The 17,065-nt window shown below is 47.5% G+C and overlaps 1 long non-coding RNA gene across 1 annotated transcript; it reads left to right on the forward strand.

Moving 5' to 3' along the window:
* Nucleotides 1-1,315: 1,315 nt before the first annotated feature.
* On the forward strand, nucleotides 1,316-2,816 carry LOC149361351 (uncharacterized). The gene is made up of 3 exons (XR_016288392.1): nucleotides 1,316-1,455; nucleotides 1,557-1,659; nucleotides 2,570-2,816. It is a non-coding gene; the product is annotated as an uncharacterized LOC149361351 (long non-coding RNA).
* The last annotated feature ends 14,249 nt before the right edge of the window (nucleotides 2,817-17,065 follow it).

A 17,065-nucleotide genomic window follows, 5' to 3' on the forward strand; every position in this document is an offset into this window, starting at 1 on the left:
CAGTGCGCAGCTGGTGTCTGCTTCTTGGAGATCGCGATACAAACGTAATAGATTAGCGCAAGTGCATTCGCTAAACCGAAATTGTGCTCAGTTTTGGCAACGTCCAGAAACGAAGCAGTCGCCTCGTAATTTCGAATTATGCGTTGCGCTCGTGAAATATTAGGCGGGTGCTTCATAAACGCACGCGGACACGTGCTAAGCGATTCCTACGCTTCCCTACCTAGTGCCCTGTGATCGCGCCTTTCCCGTGTTTTCTGATTTGCTATTTCCTTCCTTTTCTGCAAATCGTAGTGTTGGAAATTGTTGTTTTTGACCATTTTATTCTTCTGTTGCGTAATTTGCATTGGGGGCAATATAGCTCTTGCTCACGTCCTGGCATATTTACTCGCAAGTTTTTTTTTCTTTCGAACATGACCTTTATTGATGAAAACCATCGAAAGTAGTTGCGAACCACAATTCAACATGCCTTTGTTTATTTTTGCTTTTTTGCGCGAAACTTCCACACCAACAAACAATTTGAGGATTCCTCGACGACCACTGAATAAATGGACTGACAACTGGCGTTAGACGCATGTTAACCTAGCTTGTTTGGCGTATGTACGGTACATGAAACTATGAAAGAGCACGCATTCTGCTTGGATATTTTTTTTGCTTTATATTTTTGTTATTATGTGGTAACATTTTAAGCTATCTTGAACTAACAGAAGCCACATCATACGGCCCCACAAAATACGCGAGTGTCTGAACTCGTTTTGGCGAAATTCATCTTGAAGCTCCAAGTTTTTCACTTCAAAATTTTCGGGCTTTTGCTGCAGCTTTGTAGCAATACTTTGACGCTTCCGTGTTTCCCATCCACTTGTTCCTTGTAGGTATTGCTTTCCGTACTGCCTGTGGCCATATGACTCATTCTCCAAAAATTCCAAACCCTTTTCACGTGTTTTGGCCCCTTTCCCTCTCTCTTTCAAGTCTTCCCATATCTCCCTACCTGTTCTCCCGGCCGCGCCCTTTTTTTAGGTAGCGGGCTAACCCCCCCACCCCGCGAAGCGCTTTTTTTTCTTTTTGATTGTCACTTCCTCAAAGCTATTTTCCCTCGCGCGCAGCTACCCGCTTCGCTGTTTGTGCACCCTTCCACGATCTCCCTGTCTCCACCTTTCAGCTCGAGAACTTTTCTCGGAACCACAAAACCTGTGTAAAGGAAAACGACTCTCTCCCCTCCAGCCAACCCCCCCCCCCCCCCTTCCCCCCACCATCGTCTCCACTGCTCGTTTTGGAACCGCGCGACGCATCACAAAACATTCTTGACTCCACGGCGGAGCCCAACCACGTGCACAACCAACACGACGAAAATGCATGCACACTCGATCTAGCACCGTTCATAGTCTGTGCACGCGAAAAGCCACGCTCATATATTAGGAGAGCTCCGACGCTGTTCGTACCGCCTGCAAGATCTTATTTGTAAGTACTAAAACTCTTTTATCTTGATATACGTCTGGAAGTTAAAGTGGTTTTTGTAGTAAACGTTGCTTTGATTACATGTGCCTTTATTTTTTCGGCAGGAAAAGAGAGCGAGCCAATAAGCACGAGGACGACTTCTGTGTACCCACTCTCATTGCGAAATGGCTTGCTTGACGTTGTGCGCAGTGGAATTGTGGCCGAATGGTGAGAATTTAATTTTTCGTCTTTGGTGAGATGAACTCACTAAAGATTCACTACTTTGGCTAACAGCGGGTTTGAACTCATATGACCTGATATGGGATGCATTCGGGAATATGTCCTTTACCGCTTATGCACGACGGAAATCAGAACCGTTTAATTAATTTTTCACTGCAGACCAGTTGGTAAGAATATGTGTAATACTTCCGTACTGTTTCTTTTTGCCTTCTACACTTGCAGACAAAATAGAAAATCCGCAATTTCTGGTTAAAGCTTTTGCCCAAGTTCTCTCGCAATGAAAAAGGGCATTACTCTGGACTATCAGACTAGTATTTTTGTGTGGTTTGCAAGTCGCAGTTTCGAATCCAATTATAGCATGCATGCGAAGCGACTAAGGTAAAACAAAGGTGCCCTGAGTTCCTTGCGTTCAGCGTATTTCGCAAAAAATCGCAAGCCGTATTTTTAACCCTATTAAAAAAAACTAATCAAAAATGTTGTTTTCACGTCCATGTGGAAGAGACGCTACAACCTGTGCATATTTACTTGAATAAAAAATTAGCTCGCAATTTAGATACGAGTTATGATATTAAAACAAAATAATACATTAATCTGTTTTCAATATCACATTAATTTGCTTATCTCGCATTGAATATATTTACTGGGAGTGCGACACGACGCATTGGACTAAATTAAACCATTTGGTATAACGGAAGTTTAGTAAATTAAATTCCACTTTGTGCAACTAATGTGGTGCTGGTTCTTAAGAATAAATTTAAAATTATCCTGTAAAATATGTTGCTAGTGTCTTCACGATGACTGTGTTTCACAAAATTCGGTGTTATTTAATCATTTTTGTTTTTTTCTGTGATGGCCATAATTCAGCTTACCATGACATCATGCATCTCGATCGTTACAGGCTTGGCGCATCGTGAGGCCATCGTGCAAGAGCTGGACGAGGAATTTGTTTGAATGCAGTCCAGCAGCCCTCTTGCAAGCGGAGTGCAACGATTACTTCGGATATGACTGATCAGTTCACTGGAGGACAGCTCCATTGAGCATTTTATGGATGCCTTAGCCGTGCTGCAGCAGCTTGCCCAGATGCTTTGCCCAACCTGATCGGCACGCACCAAACTTGAAAATAAATTGTTTTCCCACAGCCTCTACCACCATGCTCTTGCACCCCCTTTCTTTGCTCCCCAGGGTGGCTGGTGGTAGCGCAAACCATCCTGTGCGGGCTAAAAGCGTGATTCTTGTAACTCAAAGCAATAAACGGGTCTTTTTTCTGGAATTCTTTCGCACCCTCTATTATGAATATTTGCTAGGTAGAATGGTATGTACATCCATCCACAGTGCCGGTCATTGGCTAGTGGGTTAATTGCATGTGCCAGCGTTCGAAAGCTGGATGCCATTATTCGAAAGCTGGAAACCATTATTCGAAAGCTGGATGCCATTATTCGAAAGCTGGAAACCATTATTCGAAAGCTGGCTACCAATGTTTAAAAGTTGGCTACCAATGTTTGAAAGCTGGCTACCAATGTTTGAAAGTTGGATACCAGTATGAGACCCTTGCTGGCCCATGCTGCAGAACGAACATTGGTACTGCGTTGGCCGCTTGATCGTCCGAACATTGGCCCAAAACTGGCATGAAAGTAGGTCCAATGTGTGATGTGGTAGCGCTCGGCCCAAATGCCAGTGTAGGACCGATGTTCGTGCCAATTTTTGCCAACAGTTGACCGACCTTCGGCCAATGTTGTTGTGCTGCCTGGGGACTGACCGGGAGAGAGAAAGGAAGAGAAAGAGCTGAAGGACGCCTGTAGGCTTTGTTGCCGTCCTGCTTCGAGCGATCCCCTCTGTAAATAAACCCCCTTGCGTGCTAAGCACGTAACAATATTATAAAACTTTCCGACGCGATCGCGAGCAGAGAAATAGACTCTCATGAAGCGTCGAAGTCGTCACTTAAAGCGGCGTCCCTGCTCAAGAAATCCATTTTAAAACAAAACTAGAAGCTGTTGCAGCCAGCTACAATACAATGACATGTTCTGTAGGCTTCCACATCTCGCATTAACAGATCAAGATGCAGAAGACATAATCGATGAGCTACCAGAGCCACATCTGCTGGTTGGTGGGGATTTTAATGCGCATTATCATATTATCCTTTATCCGGGAGCGAACGCTGTAACTCAAAGGGCCATATAATTGAAGAGTTTCTCCTCAAAAATAACGTGTGTCTTGTAATCGCGAAAAAGGCCACGAACATTCCCAATCTCGTAAAAAATGAGATTCCTCGATCTAGCCTTCGCTGCAATAGCTGTTTTTAATGATCTTAAATCACCAACATCATCAGCTTAGCTACGCCCAATGCAGGGAAGAGGCCTCCCCATGCCTCTGCAATTAACTATGCCTTTTTCTAGCTGCGGCCACCGTATCCGTGCAAACTTCTAAATCTCAACCCCCCCCCCCTACCCTTCCTTTCACAACCCAGGGTGGCTCAGTGGTTATGGCGCTCGGCTGCTGACCCGAAAGACGCGGGTTCGATCCAGGCCGCGGCGGTCGAATTTCGATGAAGCCGATATTCTAGAGGTCCGTCTACTGTGCGATGTCAGTTCAGGTTAAAGGACCCCTGGTGGACGAAATTTCCGGAGGCCTTCTCTATAGCGTCCCTCATAGCCTTATTCTCTTCGGGACGTTAAACCTGAATAAACCAAACCAAACCACCTAACCTTCTGGCGCCCCGTGCTACGTTTGCCTTCTCTTGGAACCCACTGTTTCCCTTAAGGACCGATGGTTGTCTTGCCTTCGGATTGCATGGCCTGCCCAAGCCCATTTTGTCCTCGTTATTTCGACTAGGATGTGAATAATTCGCGTTCGTTCCCTCACCCCCTTAAAGTGATCATATGTCTGCTATAAACGGACTCATCTTCTATCCCTGTCAGCCCCGCAAGAACACAGCGCTGGGCGATTGCTGAGGACGATTCAGGCACGCACACATCGGCACAACGCCCATCATACTTCTCGTCTTACAGCTGCACCTGTCTCTCTGGACCATTGTCCTGGCTTCCCGGTTCAGCAACACGTGCCAAAGATTGCCAAAGCAACCTGCTGGCTTCTTCTGACCTGATCCCATCGGGCCCAGCGGCCGCTGCGTCGGCGAATGTGCGCATGTTCCCGTCCTCGGGTTGTGGTGCACTGATGCGATGGGACGTATAAAAGCTGAGCCACCAGCCCTGGGTGAACCATTGCTGAGGACGATGTAGGCACGGACACGTTGGCACAACATTCGCCACGCTTCTCGTATTACAGGTATGTAAGACAGTTTGCTTCCATTTATCTAAACTCAGAGTTTGCGCCTGGGCCGTCAACAGAAATGGGTGATGATTATGAGTGTGGCACCACGTCTTATACGAAAAAAAAGGATGGGGGGAATCATTGCCAGGAATGGTGCAGGCACGGACACGTGGGCACAATGCTCGTCATGCTTCTCGTATTAGAGGTAATACAGTTTGCTTCCATTTCTTTACACACAGAGTTTGTGCCTGGTTCATCCTACAGCAATGGGTGATGATTATGAGTGTGGCACCACGTCTTATACGAAAGAAAAGGATGGAAGACTATTCAATAAGGCTCCAAATACTGCGAAAGAGGTTGCAATATTTTTTTGTAATGTTTAATACCAAGGTGGAAGCCTTAGAAAATAACTACAACCATGAACTTGGCACTCTGCTGGAATCGGTCAAATTTATGAATAAAGTTTTTCCATAATTTAAAAAAGAACTTGCGGAAAGCCGCGGGGAGGTACGCGAGCTTGAAGTAGAGCACAAGTGTCTAAAGAAGGAAAACAGTGGCCTTTCTATACGGCTACAGACTACTAGAATGGAACTAACCGATCTTCAGCAATACAGTCGCAGAAATAATCTCAAGTTGAAAGGCATCCTTTCTGCACCTAGCCAGTCGTAGACAGACACAGTCTCCACTCTCGCCACAAAGATTGGAGCGGCGATAGCGACGAACTATGTTATATCGTGCATCGAGTAACAAAAAAATTAGTCCGACTAATGAGCTTCGAAACTTTAGGCGGATCTGAATGATTAGCTGTATCAACACTGTCTTTGAAAAGTATTGCGTCAGAATTTCACAAATCGTGCCTAAAAAGTGGCTGTGGTTTAGCTCTGGTTAAACCTGGCAGCTAGCGAGAGCCGCCTTCCTCCGTCGCGGATTCACTGTCGGAGGCTAAGCGAGCTCGTCTAGCAGCGTCGTCATTACGGCGCTTATCAGCCAGTCGGACGAGTTTCCGCTGGGTCTCGGGGTCCGAGCTCTGCTGCAGGGCTTCCCAGGCTAATTCACTATCGATATTCAGCGGCCTTCCCGGTGTGGTCGAGGGACCCCCTCTTGCCGCACTGTTGAAACTGAGCCGATTTTAATTCGGGGAACATTGTGTTCACGAGAACTGGCTTCGGGTATGTATAGGCTTGGAGTCGCCTCGAGGCTAAAGCCTGTTTATTATCTGACCACGCGTCTACCATGGCGCCAGCCTGCGCTCTTGTCTGTAGTGTTGTGCAATCTCTCCAAATTTTACCATGCATTCTCGCTCCCTTGGTCGAGCGGTCCCGAACCAGTCCGGCGATAAATACCTCAGGCTAGCTCGTGTGCCGCCTCGTTGCCAGGGACGGAGGCATGTGCCGGCATCCAGATTAACCTGATTGCTCTCGCAGTATTCAGTTGTGATGAAATTCTCGCAGCAGAGGGCGAAATCATGCCCTTACCAAAATTTAGGATGGCGTTTTTGCTATCGCTGATTATGAATGTTGCTTCCGTGCTCACGCAAGCCAGCGCTATTGCAACTTCTTCCGCCGCCTCGGCCGCCATGGTTCTGATCGCTGCGACCGTAACGGGGTTCCCCTTGCCGGTCCAGTAAGACGGCGACCGCCTTATGGTCTCGCCCGCACGCGCTGTCGGTGTCATCATCATCATCATCATCAGCCTGACTACATCCACTGCAGGGCAAAGGCCTCTCCCATGTCTCTCCAATTAACCCTGTCCTTGGCTAGTTACCGCCACTGCATCCCCGCAAACTTCTTAATCTCATCCGCCCACCTAACTTTCGGCCGTCCCCTGCTACGTTTGCTTTCTCTTGGAATCCACTCCTTTACCCTTAAGGACCAGCGGTTATCTTGCCTTCGCATTACATGCCCTGCCCAAGCCCACTTCTTCCTCTTGATTTCAACTAGGATGTCATTAACCCGCGTTTGTTCCCTCACCCACTCCGCCCTCTTCCGATCTCTTAACGTTACACCTATCATTTTCCTTTCCATAGCTCGCTGCGTTGTTCTTAACTTAAGCTGAACCCCCTTTGTTAGCCTCCACGTTTCTGCCCCATAGGTGAGTACCGGTAGGATACAGCTGTTATATACTTCTGTCGGTGTACGCCACCAATATGTGCTGTATGTAGCTGTAGCGTCGGCCAATGGCCTCCGCAATTTTTCCCCTCCTAGCTGCATTGTGCTCAAGGTGCATGTTCCTCGGTAACGGAGGTATTACCAACTTCTCCATGACGTTTCTGTCCGACTATACCTTCGGGGTAGATCCCCCGCTGGAAGCGTCCGACCAGTTTTTGTGCTGCGGAGCCTTTCTATCTGAGCTACACGCACCGTTTCTGCCATTTCTGCCATTTCTGACCAAGTGTTCTGCACACCGAGCGACAAGAGTCTCTCGGTGGACATACACCCACGTAGACCTAGGGTTCCCTTTATGCACCTACGTATCAGCGCATCTACTTGGCTTGTTCAGCAATCTTTATGTCGAAATACGGTATCGCGTATACGATCCTACTGAATACAAATGCCTGCACTAGCCTCATCAGGTTCCTTTCTTTCAGCCCTCGCCCTTTGGTGGCTATTGTTTTGTTGACATTCAACGTCTGCACCGCATGGCGGTCTAGCTGTTTGATAGTTTCCCTATTGAAGCCGTGAGTCTGTAGCGCCAGGCCGAGGACCCTTACCTCGAATATCTGGTTGCGTCTTGCATCTGAGCCTTTTTGGATTGCATACGAAAATTTGACTTAATTGGGGGGCAGGCGAGTCCCCCTTTCGCCGAATATTTGACTATTACATCAGATGCGTTTCGTAGTTTGGCTTCGATTCGCGAGTCACTGCCGCGATTGATCCACAGCGTGATATCTTAAGTATATAGGCTGAAGTTAAAGGTGCACTGAACAGGAATCTGAACTCCTCTTCTTGCCGTGGGAACTCGCTGTACACGTTCCCAGCATTCTTAGAATTTCCGATTCATTGCCCTGAGTCGCAGAGTTCCCTAATGAAATCGAATTAATAACCGGTTCCTACCCTTTTTTTTTAATTCCCCGCATACGGTGGTACGAGTCGACCAGCGCAGGGAGTGCCTTTGAGGGAGTCGCATGGCGGCTTTGCTTTCACTTTTTTGTTTTTTTCTTTAGGTTTTCGGAAATAAATAGGTCTAGTCAGAGACTACATAGCTGCACATTAGGCCCACGGAAATAAAAACAACCATGGACTCTGCTTTCGCCGATCTCTACATATCACTCCGCGGATGGCAGAGCGGCAAGCCACCACGGGTCTCGGTGAAAAGTTGGTTCACTCCTCCCAACATTTCCGGGAATTCAAAAACAAAAAGGCGGGAGCCTGACGTTAATTCGATTTCAATTAGGGAAATCGGCCGTGCAGGGCAATAATTAGAAGTTTTCATGAACGCTCGGAACATGTAGACCGATTTCCAGCGGTAAAAAAATAGGCAGTGGATATACAAGCGAAATGCTGCAGTTTTGCATGGTTTGACGTCATGGCTGTCGGAGTTGGCGCACAATACACTGGGAGCACCATGATAACGGTGAGGCGTCCGGCCGTCCACACACTTCCTGTACGGAGGCGGAGGAGGAGACACGCGTGTACTGTATACAGTGCTGTCTTAGAAAATTACTTTAGAGACATGTCCTGTGGTGTCCATTCCTTTCGGGTGTACACCAAGATATGACGGACAGGCATTTCCTTTTCTTAAAACCAATTTTCATTTAATTTCGTTTTCCTTACGCACTTTACGGCGCGGTTCGTGTATCCACCGAGATATGAGAGAGACAGGCGTCGTTTCCTTTCCTTAAAACCAATTTTGTTTTCATCTATAATAATGAAAACATAATGGAAATAATAATGGTTTTATTTGCGCCTAATGAATACATGGCGCGGGAGACCCGCAGTAAAAGCTGTCACAAGCGACAGCTTGACAAAGCCGGAGGCCCCCCTATACACTTGACAGCATCATAGGCGCAATGAAACGGCATGTCTCATCCAAAAAAAAATAGAACAAAACATGAAAACATCTGCAATTACAATCACTCATAAGAACTACATAAAGTTATACAGAAAATGTGTTAGAATGAAGCTAGAAAGCACTTACAAAAGCAATGGAACATTCATGTGCGATGGCCATGAGTTTAGCGAAAGTAACAGATAAATTAGGCACATTTTTGCTTCAAATAAAATTCAAATCAAAGTGAATACAGACAAGCGGTGCAGTCAAGGTAAACAACAATGTGACAGAGTGAACAGGAATGGCAATGCGAAGTGTCCTAGTACATGTTGAAATGCCGGCGGAGTGTTTTGAACGTCACCTTTTCAAGTTGGATATGTTTATGATTTAAATCATTTAGTAACGGGGGTAGTTTATTCTGTAGTGTTTGTAGGCCGTATGTTGTGCGAAACGTCCTTACTTTCCAGAGCTCCGTGTAACGTGTCTGGCGTGCAGTAGTGTTTTGTTGTAACCTGGCTAGATGATGTAGAAATGAACTGTTGCTGGCGTTTTCAGTCTTAATTGCCTTGCAAAGGATATAATCAAACAGCTTGTTAATAGGAATTATGTTGTATTTGGGAAATAGATGATACGTATGTGAATAAAACGGCAGATTTTCTATTACACTTACAAACCTTTACTGCAACTTGTGAAGCTTCTGCAAATTTCCGTAAGTTGTAGTAGACCAAACTATGTGACAATAATTGAGTCGGGAGGAGAATAGGGTATTTTAAATTAACAGTAAGGTTTTTGATGGTAGTAAATTACGATTGCGGTATACTAGCCCAATTACGTGTGCCAGCTTAATTAGCATGCTGTCCACGTGGACATCCCATGACATATTCTGCTGAAAGATGACACCTAATGTCTTAATACTGGAAGTTATTTCGAGAGGAGTGGCATTTAAGTAGATAGACTTTTGTATTGTTATGTTTTTGTTTTTACTTCGAAAGAATACGGCTTTTGTTTTGTTTGCATTAATCGTCAGGCTGCTTTTACGTGTCCATTCGTCTAGTTTTATTAATGTTAAATTAGCAGCATCAACAAGGTCGTCACTAGTTTTACCGGTAATAATATGCTGGTGTCATCCGCGTACATGATAAATTTCACGGTTCTTCCTTCCCTTACAGCGCGGGTCGTGTGTCCCCGGAGAGAGGAGAGTTTCCTGGCGGACTGTTTTCCATTTATTTATTTCTTTTATTTGTGCCGCGTGTGACGTCTGTCTGCTTCGCGCATACGCAGCTGTGGAAAATCTTGGCTCCGACGGCTCACGCGAAGCGCGGCTGTGGTGCCGGTAGTGAAGCTTTTCGCTTCAAAATACGAGTTCAGATTGCTCTTCAGTGCACCTTTAAGCCCCTCGGCTTTTGAAAATTTCGCCGGGAGTGTCAGCAGGGCTGCGTTAAACAAGAATGGTCATAGCACCAACCCCTTGCGGGGCACCATTGCTCCCTGGTTCAATGGTTGAGGATTCCGCAGACTGAGACGAATCGCGGCTGCGGCGGCTTATCTGTTTTTTTTTTTTTCAGCTAGCGTCCGCTTCGGGTGACGCGGTTGTTGCTGCGCCACGCATCTTTTTTTTCTTTTTTCTTTTTCTCTTTCCTCTGATCTTTTAACTCTCATCTGCATGTGGCAGCGGTGGCGGCTCTGCTGGAGCCAGTTGGCAGGCCGGGGCAATTTCCTTTTCATTCTTCTCTCAGTCACAAGAACAACAACAACAAATTTTATTGGAGGTGTGCCGTTAGAGAGGAAGTCCCTGACGTACCCGAAAGTCTTGTTTCCGACGTTTAGGCTGATAGGGCCCTCAATGATAGCCTCATGCTTGACATTATGAAATGCGTTCGCAAGATCTAATCCTAGGATTACCTTCGCATCCTTCGACCACGAGTCTATTAAGGCGAAAGCCTTTAATGCCTCATCGTTGTCGACAGAAGGTTGTCAGCAGAGCTCTTTGTAGTCAGACCAGAATAAAAACCTATGTTCCCGATGGGATTCGAGCCACCATCCTTCCGTTTTGCAGCCGAGCGTGCTAATGGCTGCGCTATTTCCTGCTTTTCATGCGTAGCATATTGCAATCAGTCAGTTCAGCCCTTGGGCGCGGCAGGGCAGCCACCAAACCATGTGACGTGACGTCACCAAACCACGTAAAAAAAGAAGAAAGGGAAGAAAAAAAACGAAAAGGAAAAGAAAAGAAAAAAATTAAAAGAAGAAAAAAAGGACGGCTGAGCATGGTGGCGATTGCAACCGCCCCGTTTCAAAGGGGGCGCTCCTACCCTTCCATCCATCCATTCATACGTCACGGAGGAAAAACTGCTGCGAAAATCGAGTGCCGCCAAGCAATACCTCGCGCAAAAGGACCGCGCAATATGCAACGCATTTTGGGTTAACCAAGCTAAGCCTGGGTATTATTTTCTTTCTTTCATGGTATTTATTTACATGGTTGGTTGGTTGGTTTGCAGGGTTTAACGTCCCAAAGCGACTAAAACTATGAGAGACGCCGTAGTGGAGGGCTCCGGAAATTTCGACCACCAGGGGTTCTTTAACGTGCAATGACATCGCACAGTACACGGGCCTCTAGAATTTCTCCTCCAAAGAAATTCGACCTCCGCGGCCGGGATCGAACCCGCGTCTTTCGGGTCAGCAGCCGAGCACCATAACCACTGAGCCACCACGGCGGATGGTTTTGTACAGAAAGCATATATATACATATGTGTGTGTGTATACACACACACACACACACAAACACACAAAAACAACTATTTACAGAGCACCTAGGTAGGCGCTACTTGGCAGAAACATAATAGTGAACATATTAACTAAAAGGCCGGTAAGGATATACAGCGCAACAAGAGAGGAAACCAATCCGGGAAAAAGTCCAATTCTTTGTAAATGTTCGTTACCTGCAGAAACGTTCGGCTAAAATGATATCTGGGCGGGACAACAGGTTCAAAGCTGCGGTCTTGCATGCGCGTCATTCAAAGGCAATGAAGTACAATCAGTAGAATGATATCATAGGGGCTCGAGTCAGGTTGGGAAACAACAAAGTAGTGCACACTGTAAGAATTTTGGAGAAAATGTTTCTGTAGCGTAATCTGCAACACATCCCAAAACAAAATCGCGTCTTTGCAGTCTAGAAAACAATGTTCAATTGTTTCAGGCACATTGCACCAGCGACAGTTTACAGAAGACACAAAAATGTTTTTCCTATCGAGCCACGTGTTGGCAGGTAGAGTTTCGGTGTGTAATTTATAGAGAAATGTTTTGGTGCAAGGAGAAAGTGGCATTTTACGCACTCGCTTTAAAACATCATGACACATGAGGCCAAAGTAGACAGAACGATACACTGGGGGAGGGAAGAGCGTCGATATCAAATCCCTTTACAGATTTTAGAGCGAATCAGAATATAAGTACTCATTTGAAAACCGAACTCTCAAAAAAAACGGACGGAGGCATAAACTTCCTGCATAAAGCCTAGTAAACGGGGGGTTTAGTAGAATTCGAAGAAACTACTAAGTTCAGAAGTATTGACATGAAGTTATCCGGCAAGAATGCTCTAATAATCGCATGGGTACAGTCCCGAAAAAAGAAGAAACGGGCGACCGACTGTCTCACATACAGGTGCTCGAGGCACAAACAGGCCTGAAAAGGCTATCACGCCGCATGGGCTCAAATTTGGAGGAGCAAATAAACGTCGAAAATATACGCTGGAAAAGCTGTATATAATATCTGGCGCCGTGAAGGACCTGGAGTACGTAATAGATTCTTGTTGCCCGAAAGGTGTTGTAAGCCTGGGCTCGACCAAAAATTGAAAGGCGATGCGGTACAAACGTCAGAGCATGACGCTGAACGGTCGGAACTCGCTCTCTTCATTAATGCGTGCTTGATTTGTAGGCATGAAGTGGAACACCAAGGTATTTAGGAGGCACATAAGACCATTATATGCCAGCGTACAGGGGCGGAGTTGTACCCCATGAACCAAACCATAGGCCATAACTATTGGGGAGATTCATTTGAGCACAATAAACGATGCCAAACCGATCTATCGTGGACAACACATCATCAATGCTGGGCTTGTCAATGCAGAAAAATGCAAGATCGGGAGCATATGCTAGCAATTTCACTTCATTACCCAAAATAGGGAGCCCGTGGATGTTACTGTTACACAAAACACACAAACAATGCGGTTCCAGGTAAGGACCAAAAAGCAGAGGAGACATCGGACAGCCTTGCTTCAGATAAGAGCGGTTGGAACAGGTTTCGAGAGCTGACCATTAATGATTAATCGTGTTAAACAGTTGCTGTAGCAAAGTTGCACCCCCTTAAGTACAGTACAACGAACGTTTGCTCGCTATAGATGTGAAAACAGAAATGAATGGCGAACGCGGTTGAATGCTTTCGCAAGGTCAATCTGAAGCAGAGCAAGCTGCTCATGACAGCTGGAAGAATATTCGAAAATTGTCCACGCAGTGCGAACATTTCTTTCAATTGGGCGGCCTCTCAAACCACACGCCTTGTGAAGTCCAATCAGTACCGACAGTGCGAACTGCAGGCGATTTGACAAGACTTTAGCAAAAATTTTGTAATCCACATTTGCCAATGTATGCGCCTGTAACCTTCTACGAAGCGCAGTTTTCCTTCATCAGTAGTTTTCGGAATTACCAATGTGTGGCATTTTGTAAAAGACTGAGGAAGGGCTCCTATATCGAGCCCCATCGCGAAGGCCCGCAGCAGGACAGCAGTGAGAATAGATTTAAAAGCCTTGTAAAATTTGCTTGAAATGCCGTCAGGACCAGGCGTTTTTGAGACAGGTAACTGATTAATTGCATGTTCCACCTCTTCCAGCGTGAAACAGCCGCTAATAAAAGAACAGTCATCTTCTGATAAAGGGCTCAACCTCACGGAACCAATTTCTATAGCGGTAGCGCGCACGTCCTACTTAAGTAGTAGTAGTAGTAGTAAAAAGATTTATTGTAACAAAAGGAAGAGTTAGGGAGTAGGGGGTTGGGGATAGATAGATGTGGAACTTCAGTCGTCGGTCTTCCCTAGTCCAGGATCCCGTTGGCCTACGCCGCTGCCTTGGCCCTCGTCACCAGCATAAGCTGTGTGCTCGGGTCGGAGTCAGCCTGGAGGGCCTCCCACTGCTCTAGACTAGGGCTATTTACCTTTGGTAGTAAAGGGCTTTTTTCACAGCCCCAGGTGGCGTGGTACGTTGTGGCGTAGCCCCCACACCACACGCACTCTTTCGCGTATCTGTTCGGCCACATTTTATTATACATGGCTCTGCTTGGGTAGGTGTCTGTTTGTAGTCGTCTGAGCGTGGTGGCCTGCTCTCTGTTGAGGATATCCGCCGGAGCCGAGTACTTCTTGCGCGCTCCCAACAACGCCTTCATTGGCTCCCCGTAAGATTCTGGCGTGCTGAAGGGTTCGACCGGCAAACCCGCCCTCCGGTTCGTGAACCCTCGGACAACGGTGTCTGCCATGAGATTTCCCTCAACCCCAGTGTCAGGGACCCAAATGATGGTGTGTTGAATGTTTGTGTTGTTTGATCCATGTCTGTGTTGGTTTTGTTCGAAGAGAATCCTCGCGGCTTCTCGGCCGATCCTTCCATCTCTGTATGCCCTCGCTGCAGCCTGAGAATCCGTAGCTATCCAATAACTCAGTCCCTGCCGATGGGCTTCAGTCAGGGCTAGAGCTATGGCGATCTCTACCGCTGCTTGTGTTGTCCTTGTGCGCACTGATGCACCAGTAATTATCTTCCCATTGGCGTTCACTACTGCTACCGCCCTAGCGTTTTCCTTCGTTCTGTACTTGGACGCGTCAACATAGAGAACCATCTGTTTGTTCTTTAAGAACCTGTCCAACTCCAAGGATCTCGCGCCTGTCTTCCTTCGTGGTTCTTCGGGTCCATGTTTCTGGACACTGGTTTAACCAAGAAAGTGCTCCTAATTTGGCTGTCAATGTCTGTGTTGTCTTCGCCCTCGCCTTCTGTCGGGTATCCTAGCTTTAGCAGTAGTGCGCGGCCAGCGGCTGTTCTTTTAAGTCTTCCGAGTTGAAATCTGAGCATGGTTTCGCTGTGCTCCTCATAGGTGCCGTACGCACCCATGTTCATTAGCTTTTCTGTCGAGGCGCAGGACATGACGCCTAAGGCTTGCTTATGCGCCTTTCTGATGCATGCTTCTATTTTGTTCTTTTCACCTTTGTTAGGTTGTAGGTACGGAAGTGCGATTTCCCAAGCGGCGAACAACGGCTCTTGCTCGAGAAACAGGATTCCAGTTGCGACCGGATACGAATGGCAAACTCTTCATCATTAATTACTGATGAGTTCAACTTCCAAAGCACTCATTTCGGCCTAAATTTTGAACAAGCACTGCTTCCGAGGCGGGCAACCACCATACAGTGATCAGGGAATGAAACTGGTACCGTGTTGCAGACCATTCCTCGGGAGACAAGTGCGAAAGATGCATAAATTCGATCTAGGCGAGCGTGAGAATGACCCTGATTGCGTGTGAATAAGCGGGAACCAGGGCATGAAATTCCGGTATGGATGGATGGATGGAAACAACTTTATTAGAAAAAAAAATCTTCCAGGGTGGTCCCGTTCTGGTCCAGGAGTCGACGGGCTTGTGCTTCACGTAAAGCCCGATCCACCAGCCATTTCTGGCCGGGGCCCAGCATCTTCCGTAACAAGAGACAAAAATTCACCGCTCCTATTCCTGTTTGCATCAGTACCGGCACGATCAACTGGGTCGAACACACAATTAGTCACCCATTAGCACAACGTGCCGGTCACAGTCCAGTAAGCTGGCTATGCATTCAAAAAGACTAATGCGCTGTGGTACAGTATTAAACGCATAGACATTAATTAGTCGTCATGGCTTTCCATAGAGCACAAAATCGCACCATATCAACCAGCCCTCATTATCGACATTATAGGTCAAGCCCGACCAGGGGAGAGTGTTGCGCAGAAACAACCAGCAGCCTGCCGACAAGCCCACAGCATGCGTTATGAGGACATTATATTCTGATAAAAAGGTCTGCAGGGCCCCCTCGGTATCCTCCTCATTTTCAGTTTTCGCCTCCTGGACGCCGATAACATCAAGGTGTGCCTGCTAGAAAAAAGTCGGCGGAGTTGCGCCTGCCTCTGGAGAGACCTAACGCCACGTACATTCGGTATTGCGAATACCAACTCTGCCGAAACAGCCATGGAGACACTAGCAAATTATGCGTACAGTGCCCTGTGCCTCTCGGTAGACGGCGAAGCCGCCTGAGAACCACCGCCAGGCCTCCTTGACTGCGTACGTCGGCATTTCTTGTGCCTCGACGCCGACGGGGATGCCTGCTGCGCACCGGTGCTCATCGTCACTCGGTTCGGAAACGCAGGACGCACGGCGCTTCTGAAGCGGCTCGTCTGCGGAACCAGGTTCATCATCCGCTGGAAGAAGGCCTTAATCCGGAAGCTGCAGGCCAGCAATGACAGGAGGAGGCGAAGTGCCCGCTGTAGTACAAGTATGGGGGAAAACCTGACTGTGCGGCCTGCTCGTGGTCCCCCATGCCACCGGATACGGGCCGGTGTAGCTTCGGCTACTAGGCTTTGTTCCGGTGCAACGCCAGCAGTGCGCATGGGACGGCCGGGACCCATCCTCTGGGGATGCAAAACCCCATGGGAGTGGCAGCGACTCCCAGGCGACTGCGAGGGCCAGTCGCGCTCGTGAGGTCCAATGCCTGAGCGGAGGCAGGCCTGGGTTCATGCTCAGGTTGAACCCATGAAATCTGGCCCGGAAGGCATGCCCAAAGAGCGAAAAGTTTCCAATACATGCTACTTCCCTCCGCACGCGGGGGTGTGCAAGTCTGGCTACCGACGCGCCGGCTTCTGGTTACGGAGAAACCCAGTCCGCGCGGGGGTTTATAGCAGCCATGCTCTGAAATGACGCCTCGGGGAAGCGGCCTCAGGGCCGGCCGCAGGGCTGTTATGGCATTTGCGGGACACCGAGGATGGGGGCATAGTACGACCTCGAAGCGTCCATGCGGCTTCGGCGATGTTGTGGAGTAACGGCGGAGTAGGCCCGGTCATCTCACCTTAAGCCCCGTTCGTGGTTTGTGG

This window comes from Amblyomma mixtum, chromosome 2 (genome assembly GCF_055824585.1).
Source record: "Amblyomma mixtum isolate Tamu chromosome 2, ASM5582458v1, whole genome shotgun sequence".
NCBI lineage: Eukaryota > Metazoa > Arthropoda > Arachnida > Ixodida > Ixodidae > Amblyomma > Amblyomma mixtum.